Source organism: Oncorhynchus keta, chromosome 10 (genome assembly GCF_023373465.1).
Source record: "Oncorhynchus keta strain PuntledgeMale-10-30-2019 chromosome 10, Oket_V2, whole genome shotgun sequence".
Taxonomy (NCBI): Eukaryota; Metazoa; Chordata; class Actinopteri; order Salmoniformes; family Salmonidae; genus Oncorhynchus; species Oncorhynchus keta.
The window spans coordinates 31,262,732-31,281,063 of record NC_068430.1 but is presented as its reverse complement, the minus strand read 5'-3'; the positions used below and the strand labels follow the sequence as shown (position 1 = coordinate 31,281,063).

At 40.7% G+C, this 18,332-nt stretch overlaps 1 long non-coding RNA gene across 14 annotated transcripts; it reads left to right on the top strand.

Moving 5' to 3' along the window:
• The first annotated feature begins 364 nt into the window (after positions 1 to 364).
• LOC127932193 (uncharacterized) lies at positions 365 to 17,786 on the top strand. 14 transcript variants are annotated; one of them, XR_008144492.1, is made up of 4 exons: positions 365 to 437; positions 13,457 to 13,475; positions 15,786 to 15,842; positions 17,413 to 17,786. It is a non-coding gene; the product is annotated as an uncharacterized LOC127932193 (long non-coding RNA). The 14 variants fall into 14 exon arrangements; XR_008144493.1 differs by lacking the exon at positions 15,786 to 15,842 and adding an exon at positions 14,606 to 14,662; XR_008144486.1 differs by lacking the exon at positions 13,457 to 13,475 and adding an exon at positions 13,419 to 13,437.
• Positions 17,787 to 18,332: the final 546 nt, after the last annotated feature.

Sequence of the window (18,332 nt, the reverse complement as noted above, 5' to 3'; positions counted from 1 at the left end):
ATACATTCTGAAGGTGAATACATTCTGAAGGTGGGAATACATTCTGAAGGTGTGAATACATTCTGAAGGTGGGAATACATTCTGAAGGTGGGAATACATTCTGAAGGTGGGAATACATTCTGAAGGTGGAATACATTCTGAAGGTGGGAATACATTCTGAAGGTGGGAATACATTCTGAAGGTGGGAATACATTCTGAAGGTGGGAATACATTCTGAAGGTGGGAATACATTCTGAAGGTGGAATACATTCTGAAGGTGGGAATACATTCTGAAGGTGGGAATACATTCTGAAATACATTCTGAAGGTGGGAATACATTCTGAAGGTGGAATACATTCTGAAGGTGGGAATACATTCTGAAGGTGGAATACATTCTGAAGGTGGGAATACATTCTGAAGGTGGGAATACATTCTGAAGGTGGGAATACGTTCTGAAGGTGGGAATACATTCTGAAGGTGGGAATACATTCTGAAGGTGGGAATACATTCTGAAGGTGGGAATACATTCTGAAGGTGGGAATACATTCTGAAGGTGGGAATACATTCTGAAGGTGTGAATACATTCTGAAGGTGGGAATACATTCTGAAGGTGGGAATACATTCTGAAGGTGGGAATACATTCTGAAGGTGGGAATACATTCTGAAGGTGTGAATACATTCTGAAGGTGTGAATACATTCTGAAGGTGTGAATACATTCTGAAGGTGTGAATACATTCTGAAGGTGTGAATACATTCTGAAGGTGGGAATACATTCTGGAGGTGGGAATAGATTCTGAAGGTGGGAATACATTCTGAAGGTGGAATACATTCTGAAGGTGGGAATACATTCTGAAGGTGGGAATACATTCTGAAGGTGGAATACATTCTGAAGGTGGGAATACATTCTGAAGGTGGGAATACATTCTGAAGGTGGGAATACATTCTGAAGGTGGGAATACATTCTGAAGGTGGGAATACATTCTGAAGGTGGGAATACATTCTGAAGGTGTGAATACATTCTGAAGGTGGGAATACATTCTGAAGGTGTGAATACATTCTGAAGGTGGGAATACATTCTGAAGGTGTGAATACATTCTGAAGGTGTGAATACATTCTGAAGGTGGGAATACATTCTGAAGGTGGGAATACATTCTGAAGGTGGGAATACATTCTGAAGGTGGGAATACATTCTGAAGGTGGGAATACATTCTGAAGGTGGAATACATTCTGAAGGTGGGAATACATTCTGAAGGTGGGAATACATTCTGAAGGTGGGAATACATTCTGAAGGTGGGAATACATTCTGAAGGTGGGAATACATTCTGAACATTCTGAAGGTGGAATACATTCTGAAGGTGGAATACATTCTGAAGGTGGGAATACATTCTGAAGGTGGAATACATTCTGAAGGTGGGAATACATTCTGAAGGTGTGAATACATTCTGAAGGTGGGAATACATTCTGAAGGTGGGAATACATTCTGAAGGTGGAATACATTCTGAAGGTGGAATACATTCTGAAGGTGGAATACATTCTGAAGGTGGAATACATTCTGAAGGTGGAATACATTCTGAAGGTGTGAATACATTCTGAAGGTGGAATACATTCTGAAGGTGGAATACATTCTGAAGGTGGGAATACATTCTGAAGGTGTGAATACATTCTGAAGGTGGGAATACATTCTGAAGGTGGAATACATTCTGAAGGTGGAATACATTCTGAAGGTGGGAATACATTCTGAAGGTGGAATACATTCTGAAGGTGGGAATACATTCTGAAGGTGGGAATACATTCTGAAGGTGGAATACATTCTGAAGGTGGAATACATTCTGAAGGTGGAATACATTCTGAAGGTGGGAATACATTCTGAAGGTGGGAATACATTCTGAAGGTGGGAATACATTCTGAAGGTGGGAATACATTCTGAAGGTGGGAATACATTCTGAAGGTGGGAATACATTCTGAAGGTGGGGAATACATTCTGAAGGTGGGAATACATTCTGAAGGTGGGAATACATTCTGAAGGTGGGAATACATTCTGAAGGTGGGAATACATTCTGAAGGTGGAATACATTCTGAAGGTGGAATACATTCTGAAGGTGGAATACATTCTGAAGGTGAATACATTCTGAAGGTGGAATACATTCTGAAGGTGTGAATACATTCTGAAGGTGGAATACATTCTGAAGGTGGAATACATTCTGAAGGTGGGAATACATTCTGAAGGTGGGAATACATTCTGAAGGTGGGAATACATTCTGAAGGTGGAATACATTCTGAAGGTGGGAATACATTCTGAAGGTGGAATACATTCTGAAGGTGTGAATACATTCTGAAGGTGGGAATACATTCTGAAGGTGGGAATACATTCTGAAGGTGGGAATACATTCTGAAGGTGGAATACATGGGAATACATTCTGAAGGTGTGAATACATTCTGAAGGTGGAATACATTCTGAAGGTGTGAATACATTCTGAAGGTGGGAATACATTCTGAAGGTGTGAATACATTCTGAAGGTGTGAATACATTCTGAAGGTGGGAATACATTCTGAAGGTGGGAATACATTCTGAAGGTGGGAATACATTCTGAAGGTGGAATACATTCTGAAGGTGGGAATACATTCTGAAGGTGGGAATACATTCTGAAGGTGGGAATACATTCTGAAGGTGGGAATACGTTCTGAAGGTGGGAATACATTCTGAAGGTGGGAATACATTCTGAAGGTGAATACATTCTGAAGGTGGGAATACATTCTGAAGGTGGGAATACATTCTGAAGGTGGAATACATTCTGAAGGTGGGAATACATTCTGAAGGTGGGAATACATTCTGAAGGTGGGAATACATTCTGAAGGTGTGAATACATTCTGAAGGTGGAATACATTCTGAAGGTGTGAATACATTCTGAAGGTGGGAATACATTCTGAAGGTGGGAATACATTCTGAAGGTGGAATACATTCTGAAGGTGGGAATACATTCTGAAGGTGGAATACATTCTGAAGGTGGGAATACATTCTGAAGGTGGGAATACATTCTGAAGGTGGGAATACATTCTGAAGGTGGGAATACATTCTGAAGGTGGGAATACATTCTGAAGGTGGGAATACATTCTGAAGGTGTGAATACATTCTGAAGGTGGAATACATTCTGAAGGTGGGAATACATTCTGAAGGTGGGAATACATTCTGAAGGTGGAATACATTCTGAAGGTGGGAATACATTCTGAAGGTGGAATACATTCTGAAGGTGGGAATACATTCTGAAGGTGGGAATACATTCTGAAGGTGGGAATACATTCTGAAGGTGGGAATACATTCTGAAGGTGGGAATACATTCTGAAGGTGGGAATACATTCTGAAGGTGGGAATACATTCTGAAGGTGGAATACATTCTGAAGGTGGAATACATTCTGAAGGTGGAATACATTCTGAAGGTGGGAATACATTCTGAAGGTGGGAATACATTCTGAAGGTGGGAATACATTCTGAAGGTGGGAATACATTCTGAAGGTGGGAATACATTCTGAAGGTGAAAGGTGGGAATACATTCTGAAGGTGGGAATACATTCTGAAGGTGGGAATACATTCTGAAGGTGGGAATACATTCTGAAGGTGGAATACATTCTGAAGGTGGAATACATTCTGAAGGTGGGAATACATTCTGAAGGTGGGAATACATTCTGAAGGTGGAATACATTCTGAAGGTGGAATACATTCTGAAGGTGGGAATACATTCTGAAGGTGTGAATACATTCTGAAGGTGGGAATACATTCTGAAGGTGGAATACATTCTGAAGGTGGAATACATTCTGAAGGTGGGAATACATTCTGAAGGTGGAATACATTCTGAAGGTGGGAATACATTCTGAAGGTGGAATACATTCTGAAGGTGGGAATACATTCTGAAGGTGGAATACATTCTGAAGGTGGAATACATTCTGAAGGTGGAATACATTCTGAAGGTGGGAATACATTCTGAAGGTGGAATACATTCTGAAGGTGAATACATTCTGAAGGTGGGAATACATTCTGAAGGTGGAATACATTCTGAAGGTGAATACATTCTGAAGGTGGAATACATTCTGAAGGTGGGAATACATTCTGAAGGTGGGAATACATTCTGAAGGTGGGAATACATTCTGAAGGTGTGAATACATTCTGAAGGTGGGAATACATTCTGAAGGTGGGAATACATTCTGAAGGTGGAATACATTCTGAAGGTGGGAATACATTCTGAAGGTGGGAATACATTCTGAAGGTGGGAATACATTCTGAAGGTGGAATACATTCTGAAGGTGGGAATACATTCTGAAGGTGAAGGAAGGTGGGAATACATTCTGAAGGTGGAATACATTCTGAAGGTGGGAATACATTCTGAAGGTGGGAATACATTCTGAAGGTGTGAATACATTCTGAAGGTGGGAATACATTCTGAAGGTGTGAATACATTCTGAAGGTGGGAATACATTCTGAAGGTGTGAATACATTCTGAAGGTGGGAATACATTCTGAAGGTGTGAATACATTCTGAAGGTGGGAATACATTCTGAAGGTGGGAATACATTCTGAAGGTGGGAATACATTCTGAAGGTGTGAATACATTCTGAAGGTGGGAATACATTCTGAAGGTGTGAATACATTCTGAAGGTGGGAATACATTCTGAAGGTGTGAATACATTCTGAAGGTGGGAATACATTCTGAAGGTGTGAATACATTCTGAAGGTGGGAATACATTCTGAAGGTGTGAATACATTCTGAAGGTGGGAATACATTCTGAAGGTGGGAATACATTCTGAAGGTGGGAATACATTCTGAAGGTGGGAATACATTCTGAAGGTGGGAATACATTCTGAAGGTGTGAATACATTCTGAAGGTGGGAATACATTCTGAAGGTGGAATACATTCTGAAGGTGGGAATACATTCTGAAGGTGGAATACATTCTGAAGGTGGGAATACATTCTGAAGGTGAATACATTCTGAAGGTGGGAATACATTCTGAAGGTGTGAATACATTCTGAAGGTGGGAATACATTCTGAAGGTGGGAATACATTCTGAAGGTGGAATACATTCTGAAGGTGGGAATACATTCTGAAGGTGAATACATTCTGAAGGTGGGAATACATTCTGAAGGTGTGAATACATTCTGAAGGTGGGAATACATTCTGAAGGTGGGAATACATTCTGAAGGTGTGAATACATTCTGAAGGTGGGAATACATTCTGAAGGTGGGAATACATTCTGAAGGTGGAATACATTCTGAAGGTGGGAATACATTCTGAAGGTGGGAATACATTCTGAAGGTGGGAATACATTCTGAAGGTGGGAATACATTCTGAAGGTGGGAATACATTCTGAAGGTGGAATACATTCTGAAGGTGGAATACATTCTGAAGAATACATTCTGAAGGTGTGAATACATTCTGAAGGTGGGAATACATTCTGAAGGTGGGAATACATTCTGAAGGTGGGAATACATTCTGAAGGTGGGAATACATTCTGAAGGTGGGAATACATTCTGAAGGTGGGAATACATTCTGAAGGTGGGAATACATTCTGAAGGTGGGAATACATTCTGAAGGTGGGAATACATTCTGAAGGTGGAATACATTCTGAAGGTGGGAATACATTCTGAAGGTGGGAATACATTCTGAAGGTGGGAATACATTCTGAAGGTGGAATACATTCTGAAGGTGTGAATACATTCTGAAGGTGGGAATACATTCTGAAGGTGTGAATACATTCTGAAGGTGGAATACATTCTGAAGGTGTGAATACATTCTGAAGGTGGGAATACATTCTGAAGGTGGGAATACATTCTGAAGGTGGGAATACATTCTGAAGGTGGGAATACATTCTGAAGGTGGGAATACATTCTGAAGGTGGGAATACATTCTGAAGGTGGAAGGTGGGAATACATTCTGAAGGTGTGAATACATTCTGAAGGTGGAATACATTCTGAAGGTGGAATACATTCTGAAGGTGTGAATACATTCTGAAGGTGGGAATACATTCTGAAGGTGGAATACATTCTGAAGGTGGGAATACATTCTGAAGGTGGAATACATTCTGAAGGTGGAATACATTCTGAAGGTGTGAATACATTCTGAAGGTGGGAATACATTCTGAAGGTGGAATACATTCTGAAGGTGGGAATACATTCTGAAGGTGGAATACATTCTGAAGGTGGGAATACATTCTGAAGGTGGGAATACATTCTGAAGGTGGGAATACATTCTGAAGGTGGGAATACATTCTGAAGGTGGGAATACATTCTGAAGGTGGAATACATTCTGAAGGTGGGAATACATTCTGAAGGTGGAATACATTCTGAAGGTGGAATACATTCTGAAGGTGGGAATACATTCTGAAGGTGGGAATACATTCTGAAGGTGGGAATACATTCTGAAGGTGTGAATACATTCTGAAGGTGGGAATACATTCTGAAGGTGGGAATACATTCTGAAGGTGGAATACATTCTGAAGGTGGGAATACATTCTGAAGGTGGGAATACATTCTGAAGGTGGGAATACATTCTGAAGGTGGAATACATTCTGAAGGTGGGAATACATTCTGAAGGTGGGAATACATTCTGAAGGTGGAATACATTCTGAAGGTGGGAATACATTCTGAAGGTGGGAATACATTCTGAAGGTGGGAATACATTCTGAAGGTGGGAATACATTCTGAAGGTGGAATACATTCTGAAGGTGAAATACATTCTGAAGGTGGGAATACATTCTGAAGGTGTGAATACATTCTGAAGGTGGAATACATTCTGAAGGTGTGAATACATTCTGAAGGTGGAATACATTCTGAAGGTGGGAATACATTCTGAAGGTGGAATACATTCTGAAGGTGGAATACATTCTGAAGGTGGAATACATTCTGAAGGTGAATACATTCTGAAGGTGGGAATACATTCTGAAGGTGGAATACATTCTGAAGGTGGGAATACATTCTGAAGGTGAATACATTCTGAAGGTGTGAATACATTCTGAAGGTGGAATACATTCTGAAGGTGGGAATACATTCTGAAGGTGGGAATACATTCTGAAGGTGGGAATACATTCTGAAGGTGGGAATACATTCTGAAGGTGTGAATACATTCTGAAGGTGGGAATACATTCTGAAGGTGGGAATACATTCTGAAGGTGTGAATACATTCTGAAGGTGGGAATACATTCTGAAGGTGGGAATACATTCTGAAGGTGGGAATACATTCTGAAGGTGTGAATACATTCTGAAGGTGGGAATACATTCTGAAGGTGTGAATACATTCTGAAGGTGGGAATACATTCTGAAGGTGGGAATACATTCTGAAGGTGGGAATACATTCTGAAGGTGGGAATACATTCTGAAGGTGGGAATACATTCTGAAGGTGGGAATACATTCTGAAGGTGGGAATACATTCTGAAGGTGGGAATACATTCTGAAGGTGGGAATACATTCTGAAGGTGGGAATACATTCTGAAGGTGTGAATACATTCTGAAGGTGGGAATACATTCTGAAGGTGAATACATTCTGAAGGTGGGAATACATTCTGAAGGTGTGAATACATTCTGAAGGTGGAATACATTCTGAAGGTGGGAATACATTCTGAAGGTGGGAATACATTCTGAAGGTGGGAATACATTCTGAAGGTGGAATACATTCTGAAGGTGGGAATACATTCTGAAGGTGGGAATACATTCTGAAGGTGGGAATACATTCTGAAGGTGGAATACATTCTGAAGGTGGGAATACATTCTGAAGGTGTGAATACATTCTGAAGGTGGGAATACATTCTGAAGGTGAATACATTCTGAAGGTGGGAATACATTCTGAAGGTGGGAATACATTCTGAAGGTGTGAATACATTCTGAAGGTGGGAATACATTCTGAAGGTGGAATACATTCTGAAGGTGAATACATTCTGAAGGTGGGAATACATTCTGAAGGTGTGAATACATTCTGAAGGTGTGAATACATTCTGAAGGTGGGAATACATTCTGAAGGTGGAATACATTCTGAAGGTGGGAATACATTCTGAAGGTGGGAATACATTCTGAAGGTGGGAATACATTCTGAAGGTGTGAATACATTCTGAAGGTGTGAATACATTCTGAAGGTGTGAATACATTCTGAAGGTGGGAATACATTCTGAAGGTGGGAATACATTCTGAAGGTGTGAATACATTCTGAAGGTGGAATACATTCTGAAGGTGGGAATACATTCTGAAGGTGGGAATACATTCTGAAGGTGGGAATACATTCTGAAGGTGAATACATTCTGAAGGTGGAATACATTCTGAAGGTGGAATACATTCTGAAGGTGGAATACATTCTGAAGGTGGAATACATTCTGAAGGTGTGAATACATTCTGAAGGTGGGAATACATTCTGAAGGTGTGAATACATTCTGAAGTGGGAATACATTCTGAAGGTGGGAATACATTCTGAAGGTGGGAATACATTCTGAAGGTGGAATACATTCTGAAGGTGGGAATACATTCTGAAGGTGTGAATACATTCTGAAGGTGGGAATACATTCTGAAGGTGTGAATACATTCTGAAGGTGGGAATACATTCTGAAGGTGGGAATACATTCTGAAGGTGGGAATACATTCTGAAGGTGTGAATACATTCTGAAGGTGGGAATACATTCTGAAGGTGGGAATACATTCTGAAGGTGTGAATACATTCTGAAGGTGGGAATACATTCTGAAGGTGGGAATACATTCTGAAGGTGGGAATACATTCTGAAGGTGTGAATACATTCTGAAGGTGGGAATACATTCTGAAGGTGTGAATACATTCTGAAGGTGGGAATACATTCTGAAGGTGTGAATACATTCTGAAGGTGGGAATACATTCTGAAGGTGGGAATACATTCTGAAGGTGGAATACATTCTGAAGGTGGGAATACATTCTGAAGGTGGGAATACATTCTGAAGGTGGAATACATTCTGAAGGTGTGAATACATTCTGAAGGTGGGAATACATTCTGAAGGTGGGAATACATTCTGAAGGTGTGAATACATTCTGAAGGTGGGAATACATTCTGAAGGTGGAATACATTCTGAAGGTGGGAATACATTCTGAAGGTGGAATACATTCTGAAGGTGGAATACATTCTGAAGGTGTGAATACATTCTGAAGGTGGGAATACATTCTGAAGGTGGGAATACATTCTGAAGGTGGGAATACATTCTGAAGGTGGGAATACATTCTGAAGGTGGGAATACATTCTGAAGGTGTGAATACATTCTGAAGGTGGGAATACATTCTGAAGGTGGGAATACATTCTGAAGGTGGGAATACATTCTGAAGGTGGGAATAAGGTGATACATTCTGAAGGTGGGAATACATTCTGAAGGGTGGGAATACATTCTGAAGGTGGGAATACATTCTGAAGGTGGAATACATTCTGAAGGTGAGAATACATTCTGAAGGTGGAATACATTCTGAAGGTGGGAATACATTCTGAAGGTGGGAATACATTCTGAAGGTGTGAATACATTCTGAAGGTGGGAATACATTCTGAAGGTGGGAATACATTCTGAAGGTGGGAATACATTCTGAAGGTGTGAATACATTCTGAAGGTGGGAATACATTCTGAAGGTGGAATACATTCTGAAGGTGGGAATACATTCTGAAGGTGGGAATACATTCTGAAGGTGGGAATACATTCTGAAGGTGGGAATACATTCTGAAGGTGGAATACATTCTGAAGGTGGGAATACATTCTGAAGGTGGAATACATTCTGAAGGTGGAATACATTCTGAAGGTGTGAATACATTCTGAAGGTGGGAATACATTCTGAAGGTGGGAATACATTCTGAAGGTGGAATACATTCTGAAGGTGGAATACATTCTGAAGGTGGGAATACATTCTGAAGGTGGGAATACATTCTGAAGGTGGGAATACATTCTGAAGGTGGGAATACATTCTGAAGGTGGGAATACATTCTGAAGGTGGGAATACATTCTGAAGGTGGGAATACATTCTGAAGGTGTGAATACATTCTGAAGGTGGAATACATTCTGAAGGTGGAATACATTCTGAAGGTGGGAATACATTCTGAAGGTGGAATACATTCTGAAGGTGGGAATACATTCTGAAGGTGGGAATACATTCTGAAGGTGGAATACATTCTGAAGGTGGGAATACATTCTGAAGGTGGAATACATTCTGAAGGTGGAATACATTCTGAAGGTGAATACATTCTGAAGGTGGAATACATTCTGAAGGTGGGAATACATTCTGAAGGTGGGAATACATTCTGAAGGTGGGAATACATTCTGAAGGTTACATTCTGAAGGTGGGAATACATTCTGAAGGTGGGAATACATTCTGAAGGTGTGAATACATTTCTGAAGGTGGGAATACATTCTGATGGTGTGAATACATTCTGAAGGTGGAATACATTCTGAAGGTGGGAATACATTCTGAAGGTGTGAATACATTCTGAAGGTGGAATACATTCTGAAGGTGGGAATACATTCTGAAGGTGGGAATACATTCTGAAGGTGTGAATACATTCTGAAGGTGGAATACATTCTGAAGGTGTGAATACATTCTGAAGGTGGGAATACATTCTGAAGGTGGAATACATTCTGAAGGTGGGAATACATTCTGAAGGTGGAATACATTCTGAAGGTGGAATACATTCTGAAGGTGGGAATACATTCTGAAGGTGTGAATACATTCTGAAGGTGGGAATACATTCTGAAGGTGGGAATACATTCTGAAGGTGGGAATACATTCTGAAGGTGGGAATACATTCTGAAGGTGGGAATACATTCTGAAGGTGGGAATACATTCTGAAGGTGGGAATACATTCTGAAGGTGGAATGAAGGTGGGAATACATTCTGAAGGTGTGAATACATTCTGAAGGTGGGAATACATTCTGAAGGTGGAATACATTCTGAAGGTGGGAATACATTCTGAAGGTGTGAATACATTCTGAAGGTGGAATACATTCTGAAGGTGTGAATACATTCTGAAGGTGGGAATACATTCTGAAGGTGGGAATACATTCTGAAGGTGGAATACATTCTGAAGGTGGGAATACATTCTGAAGGTGTGAATACATTCTGAAGGTGGGAATACATTCTGAAGGTGGGAATACATTCTGAAGGTGGGAATACATTCTGAAGGTGGAATACATTCTGAAGGTGGGAATACATTCTGAAGGTGGGAATACATTCTGAAGGTGGGAATACATTCTGAAGGTGTGAATACATTCTGAAGGTGGAATACATTCTGAAGGTGGGAATACATTCTGAAGGTGGGAATACATTCTGAAGGTGGGAATACATTCTGAAGGTGGGAATACATTCTGAAGGTGGGAATACATTCTGAAGGTGGGAATACATTCTGAAGGTGAATACATTCTGAAGGTGGGAATACATTCTGAAGGTGGGAATACATTCTGAAGGTGGGAATACATTCTGAAGGTGGGAATACATTCTGAAGGTGGAATACATTCTGAAGGTGGGAATACATTCTGAAGGTGGGAATACATTCTGAAGGAAGGTGGGAATACATTCTGAAGGTGGAATACATTCTGAAGGTGGGAATACATTCTGAAGGTGGGAATACATTCTGAAGGTGGGAATACATTCTGAAGGTGGAATACATTCTGAAGGTGGAATACATTCTGAAGGTGGAAACATTCTGAAGGTGAATACATTCTGAAGAATACATTCTGAAGGTGGGAATACATTCTGAAGGTGGGAATACATTCTGAAGGTGGAATACATTCTGAAGGTGGGAATACATTCTGAAGGTGTGAATACATTCTGAAGGTGGAATACATTCTGAAGGTGGAATACATTCTGAAGGTGGGAATACATTCTGAAGGTGGAATACATTCTGAAGGTGGGAATACATTCTGAAGGTGGGAATACATTCTGAAGGTGGGAATACATTCTGAAGGTGGGAATACATTCTGAAGGTGGGAATAAATTCTGAAGGTGTGAATACATTCTGAAGGTGTGAATACATTCTGAAGGTGTGAATAAATTCTGAAGGTGTGAATACATTCTGAAGGTATGAATACATTCTGAAGGTGGGAATACATTCTGAAGGTGGGAATACATTCTGAAGGTGGGAATACATTCTGAAGGTGGGAATACATTCTGAAGGTGGGAATACATTCTGAAGGTGGGAATACATTCTGAAGGTGTGAATACGTTCTGAAGGTGGGAATACATTCTGAAGGTGGGAATACGTTCTGAAGGTGGGAATACATTCTGAAAGTGGAAATACATCTGAAGGTGTGAATACATTCTGAAGGTGGAATACATTCTGAAGGTGGAATACATTCTGAAGGTGGAATACATTCTGAAGGTGGGAATACATTCTGAAGGTGGGAATACATTCTGAAGGTGGGAATACATTCTGAAGGTGGGAATACATTCTGAAGGTGGGAATACATTCTGAAGGTGGGAATACATTCTGAAGGTGGGAATACATTCTGAAGGTGGGAATACATTCTGAAGGTGGGAATACATTCTGAAGGTGGGAATACATTCTGAAGGTGTGAATACATTCTGAAGGTGGGAATACATTCTGAAGGTACATTCTGAAGGTGGAATACATTCTGAAGGTGGGAATACATTCTGAAGGTGGGAATACATTCTGAAGGTGTGAATACATTCTGAAGGTGGGAATACATTCTGAAGGTTTGAATACGTTCTGAAGGTGGGAATACATTCTGAAGGTGGGAATACATTCTGAAGGTGGGAATACATTCTGAAGGTGAGAATACATTCTGAAGGTGGGAATACATTCTGAAGGTGGGAATACATTCTGAAGGTGGGAATACGTTCTGAAGGTGGGAATACATTCTGAAGGTGGGAATACATTCTGAAGGTGGGAATACATTCTGAAGGTGGGAATACATTCTGAAGGTGGAATACATTCTGAAGGTGGGAATACATTCTGAAGGTGGGAATACATTCTGAAGGTGGGAATACATTCTGAAGGTGTGAATACATTCTGAAGGTGGGAATACATTCTGAAGGTGGGAATACATTCTGAAGGTGGGAATACATTCTGAAGGTGGGAATACATTCTGAAGGTGTGAATACATTCTGAAGGTGGGAATACATTCTGAAGGTGGGAATACATTCTGAAGGTGGGAATACATTCTGAAGGTGGGAATACATTCTGAAGGTGGGAATACATTCTGAAGGTGGGAATACATTCTGAAGGTGGGAATACATTCTGAAGGTGGGAATACATTCTGAAGGTGGGAATACATTCTGAAGGTGGGAATACATTCTGAAGGTGTGAATACATTCTGAAGGTGGGAATACATTCTGAAGGTGGGAATACATTCTGAAGGTGGGAATACATTCTGAAGGTGGGAATACATTCTGAAGGTGGGAATACATTCTGAAGGTGGGAATACATTCTGAAGGTGTGAATACGTTCTGAAGGTGGGAATACGTTCTGAAGGTGGGAATACATTCTGAAGGTGGGAATACGTTCTGAAGGTGGGAATACATTCTGAAGGTGGGAATACATTCTGAAGGTGGGAATACATTCTGAAGGTGGAATACATTCTGAAGGTGGGAATACATTCTGAAGGTGGGAATACATTCTGAAGGTGGGAATACATTCTGAAGGTGTGAATACATTCTGAAGGTGGGAATACATTCTGAAGGTGGGAATACATTCTGAAGGTGGGAATACATTCTGAAGGTGGGAATACATTCTGAAGGTGGGAATACATTCTGAAGGTGGGAATACATTCTGAAGGTGGGAATACATTCTGAAGGTGGGAATACATTCTGAAGGTGGGAATACATTCTGAAGGTGGGAATACATTCTGAAGGTGGGAATACATTCTGAAGGTGGGAATACATTCTGAAGGTGGGAATACATTCTGAAGGTGTGAATACATTCTGAAGGTGGGAATACATTCTGAAGGTGGGAATACATTCTGAAGGTGGAATACATTCTGAAGGTGGGAATACATTCTGAAGGTGGGAATACATTCTGAAGGTCTACATTCTGAAGGTGGGAATACATTCTGAAGGTGGGAATACATTCTGAAGGTGTGAATACATTCTGAAGGTGGGAATACATTCTGAAGGTGGGAATACATTCTGAAGGTGGGAATACATTCTGAAGGTGGGAATACATTCTGAAGGTGGAATACATTCTGAAGGTGGGAATACATTCTGAAGGTGGGAATACATTCTGAAGGTGGAATACATTCTGAAGGTGGGAATACATTCTGAAGGTGGGAATACATTCTGAAGGTGGGAATACATTCTGAAGGTGGAATACATTCTGAAGGTGGAATACATTCTGAAGGTGGGAATACATTCTGAAGGTGGGAATACATTCTGAAGGTGGGAATACATTCTGAAGGTGGGAATACATTCTGAAGGTGGGAATACATTCTGAAGGTGGGAATACATTCTGAAGGTGGGAATACATTCTGAAGGTGTGAATACATTCTGAAGGTGTGAATACATTCTGAAGGTGGGAATACATTCTGAAGGTGGGAATACATTCTGAAGGTGGGAATACATTCTGAAGGTGGGAATACATTCTGAAGGTGGGAATACATTCTGAAGGTGTGAATACATTCTGAAGGTGGGAATACATTCTGAAGGTGTGAATACATTCTGAAGGTGGGAATACATTCTGAAGGTGGGAATACATTCTGAAGGTGTGAATACATTCTGAAGGTGTGAATACATTCTGAAGGTGTGAATACATTCTGAAGGTGGGAATACATTCTGAAGGTGGGAATACATTCTGAAGGTGGGAATACATTCTGAAGGTGGGAATACATTCTGAAGGTGTGAATACATTCTGAAGGTGGAATACATTCTGAAGGTGGGAATACATTCTGAAGGTGAAGGTGGGAATACATTCTGAAGGTGGGAATACATTCTGAAGGTGGAATACATTCTGAAGGTGGGAATACATTCTGAAGGTGGGAATACATTCTGAAGGTGGGAATACATTCTGAAGGTGGGAATACATTCTGAAGGTGGGAACACATCTGAAGGTGGGAATACATTCTGAAGGTGGGAATACATTCTGAAGGTGGGAATACATTCTGAAGGTGGAATACATTCTGAAGGTGGGAATACATTCTGAAGGTGGGAATACATTCTGAAGGTGGGAATACATTCTGAAGGTGGGAATACATTCTGAAGGTGGGAATACATTCTGAAGGTGGGAATACATTCTGAAGGTGGGAATACATTCTGAAGGTGGAATACATTCTGAAGGTGGGAATACATTCTGAAGGTGTGAATACATTCTGAAGGTGGGAATACATTCTGAAGGTGAATACATTCTGAAGGTGGGAATACATTCTGAAGGTGGGAATACATTCTGAAGGTGGGAATACATTCTGAAGGTGGGAATACATTCTGAAGGTGGGAATACATTCTGAAGGAAGGTGGAATACATTCTGAAGGTGGGAATACATTCTGAAGGTGGGAATACATTCTGAAGGTGGGAATACATTCTGAAGGTGGGAATACATTCTGAAGGTGGGAATACATTCTGAAGGTGGGAATACATTCTGAAGGTGGGAATACATTCTGAAGGTGGGAATACATTCTGAAGGTGGGAATACATTCTGAAGGTGGGAATACATTCTGAAGGTGGGAATACATTCTGAAGGTGGGAATACATTCTGAAGGTGGGAATACATTCTGAAGGTGGGAATACATTCTGAAGGTGGGAATACATTCTGAAGGTGTGAATACATTCTGAAGGTGGGAATACATTCTGAAGGTGTGAATACATTCTGAAGGTGGGAATACATTCTGAAGGTGTGAATACATTCTGAAGGTGGGAATACATTCTGAAGGTGGGAATACATTCTGAAGGTGTGAATACATTCTGAAGGTGGGAATACATTCTGAAGGTGGGAATACATTCTGAAGGTGGGAATACATTCTGAAGGTGGGAATACATTCTGAAGGTGTGAATACATTCTGAAGGTGGGAATACATTCTGAAGGTGGGAATACATTCTGAAGGTGGAATACATTCTGAAGGTGTGAATACATTCTGAAGGTGGGAATACATTCTGAAGGTGGGAATACATTCTGAAGGTGGGAATACATTCTGAAGGTGTGAATACATTCTGAAGGTGGGAATACATTCTGAAGGTGGGAATACATTCTGAAGGTGGGAATACATTCTGAAGGTGGGAATACATTCTGAAGGTGGGAATACATTCTGAAGGTGGGAATACATTCTGAAGGTGGGAATACATTCTGAAGGTGTGAATACATTCTGAAGGTGGGAATACATTCTGAAGGTGGAATACATTCTGAAGGTGGGAATACATTCTGAAGGTGTGAATACATTCTGAAGGTGGGAATACATTCTGAAGGTGTGAATACATTCTGAAGGTGGGAATACATTCTGAAGGTGGGAATACATTCTGAAGGTGGGAATACATTCTGAAGGTGGAATACATTCTGAAGGTGGGAATACATTCTGAAGGTGGGAATACATTCTGAAGGTGGGAATACATTCTGAAGGTGGAATACATTCTGAAGGTGGGAATACATTCTGAAGGTGGGAATACATTCTGAAGGTGGAATACATTCTGAAGGTGAATACATTCTGAAGGTGGGAATACATTCTGAAGGTGGGAATACATTCTGAAGTGTGAATACATTCTGAAGGTGGAATACATTCTGAAGGTGGGAATACATTCTGAAGGTGGAATACATTCTGAAGGTGGGAATACATTCTGAAGGTGTGAATACATTCTGAAGGTGGGAATACATTCTGAAGGTGTGAATACATTCTGAAGGTGGGAATACATTCTGAAGGTGGGAATACATTCTGAAGGTGGAATACATTCTGAAGGTGGGAATACATTCTGAAGGTGGGAATACATTCTGAAGGTGGGAATACATTCTGAAGGTGGGAATACATTCTGAAGGTGGGAATACATTCTGAAGGTGGGAATACATTCTGAAGGTGTGGAATACATTCTGAAGGTGGGAATACATTCTGAAGGTGGGAATACATTCTGAAGGTGTGAATACATTCTGAAGGTGGGAATACATTCTGAAGGTGGAATACATTCTGAAGGTGGGAATACATTCTGAAGGTGGGAATACATTCTGAAGGTGGGAATACATTCTGAAGGTGGGAATACATTCTGAAGGTGGGAATACATTCTGAAGGTGGAATACATTCTGAAGGTACATTCTGAAGGTGTGAATACATTCTGAAGGTGGGAATACATTCTGAAGGAATACATTCTGAAGGTGGGAATACATTCTGAAGGTGAGAATACATTCTGAAGGTGGAATACATTCTGAAGGTGGGAATACATTCTGAAGGTGAATACATTCTGAAGTGGGAATACATTCTGAAGGTGGGAATACATTCTGAAGGTGGGAATACATTCTGAAGGTGGGAAAGCATTCTTAAGGTGTGAATACGTTCTGAAGGTGGGAATACATTCTGATGGTGTGAATACATTCTGAAGGTGGGAATACATTCTGAAGGTGTGAATACATTCTGAAGGTGGGAATACATTCTGAAGGTGGGAATACATTCTGAAGGTGTGAATACATTCTGAAGGTGTGAATACATTCTGAAGGTGGGAATACATTCTGAAGGTGGGAATACATTCTGAAGGTGGGAATACATTCTGAAGGTGGGAATACATTCTGAAGGTGGGAATACATTCTGAAGGTGGGAATACATTCTGAAGGTGGGAATACATTCTGAAGGTGGGAATACATTCTGAAGGTGGGAATACATTCTGAAGGTGGGAATACATTCTGAAGGTGGGAATACATTCTGAAGGTGGGAATACATTCTGAAGGTGTGAATACATTCTGAAGGTGCTGTAACTTGTTAAAACCACAAGAGTGAAGTTCAACTGTCGTTGAACCCAACATGTAAACATGTTTTACTCTATTGTTTGTAAACAATGTCATTGTAAACAAACATTGTATTTGGATGGTCAGTCCTTGCAATCATATCTCTATGAATTTGAGAGTGGTTACATTTCTCCAGGTCAATCCCTCAGGTGTTTATAATAACAGAGGTGGGGTGGCCGCTTTGTCATTGTTACAATTAAGGACTCGAGCTTTAAGATAAACGTTTTGTAATAACCTACATTAGAACCATGTCCTCCCTGAGCCTCTGTACCCTAAGACCCCTCCCTACCTCCAAGCTCAAACCCGACACCCCAACCTGAGCACGCGGTTCTGCACCTCCCACCCTGAAAGAAATATGCCTGAGGCATTTGGGAAATCACCTGGCATTTCCAGCTTTAGGCTACAGGTTATTAAAAAAATAACTGCATTGCTCCATCCCACTATTCATGGTAGGCCTACCATA